The sequence below is a fragment of the Saccopteryx leptura genome, chromosome 5 (assembly GCF_036850995.1).
Source record: "Saccopteryx leptura isolate mSacLep1 chromosome 5, mSacLep1_pri_phased_curated, whole genome shotgun sequence".
Taxonomy (NCBI): domain Eukaryota; kingdom Metazoa; phylum Chordata; class Mammalia; order Chiroptera; family Emballonuridae; genus Saccopteryx; species Saccopteryx leptura.
In genome coordinates, this window is record NC_089507.1 from 195,225,987 (window position 1) to 195,226,843 (window position 857).

At 42.5% G+C, this 857-nt stretch overlaps 1 non-coding gene across 1 annotated transcript; it reads right to left on the reverse strand.

Moving 5' to 3' along the window:
- Nucleotides 1–477: 477 nt before the first annotated feature.
- Nucleotides 478–553, reverse strand: TRNAS-AGA (transfer RNA serine (anticodon AGA)). Its single transcript has one exon. It is a non-coding gene; the product is annotated as a tRNA-Ser (tRNA).
- Between the last annotated feature and the right edge of the window lie 304 nt (nt 554–857).

Below are 857 nucleotides of genomic sequence, written 5' to 3' on the forward strand. Positions count from 1 at the left end.
TATCTGGTAACTTTTTGTAGTACATTTTATACTTTCTATCACCTGATATTGAATTATTTTGTCTCTGTAGGCCCAATATGTAATCTTCTTAACAGACATCCCAAACAATATTTAATTAAGTCAGCACTCTAATTCCATTCTGCTTTTTTTTTTTTTTTTTTTTTTTTTTTTGTATTTTTCTGAAGCTGGAACCGGGGAGAGACAGTCAGACAGACTCCCGCATGCGTCCGACCGGGGTCCACCCAGCACGCCCACCAGGGGCGACACTCTGCCCACCAGGAGGTGATGCTCTGCCCCTCTGGGGGGTTGCTCTGCAGTGACCAGAGCCACTCTAGCGCCTGGGGCAGAGGCCAAGGAGCCATCCCCAGCGCCCGGGCCATCTTTGCTCCAATGGAGCCTTGGCTGCGGGAGGGGAAGAGAGAGACAGAGAGGAAGGAGGGGATGGGGGTGGAGAAGCAAATGGGCACTTCTCCTATGTGCCCTGGCTGGGAATCGAACCCGGGTCCCCCGCACTCTAGGCCGACGTTCTACCGCTGAGCCAACCGGCCAGGGCCAATTCCATTCTGCTTTTAAAGAAATGTGTCTAGGTTTTTTTCATTGACTACAGCATTGTCTCTTGATTTAAAAAAAAAATTCATAATATATTCTAGTCCTTATTTTAGAAAATAGGTAGCTGAAATATGGGTTGAATTTTTTCCAAATTATATTTTTTTAGTATATATGGAAATAACTATAATGAGATTTTTATTCAATTCATTAATGTCATATAAGACTTTGTAATTGAACCATCCTTGCATTTTAGGTATATCTTTTATTTTGTAATGCAATGCTCTTTTGATGGGTTTTATTTAAGATTT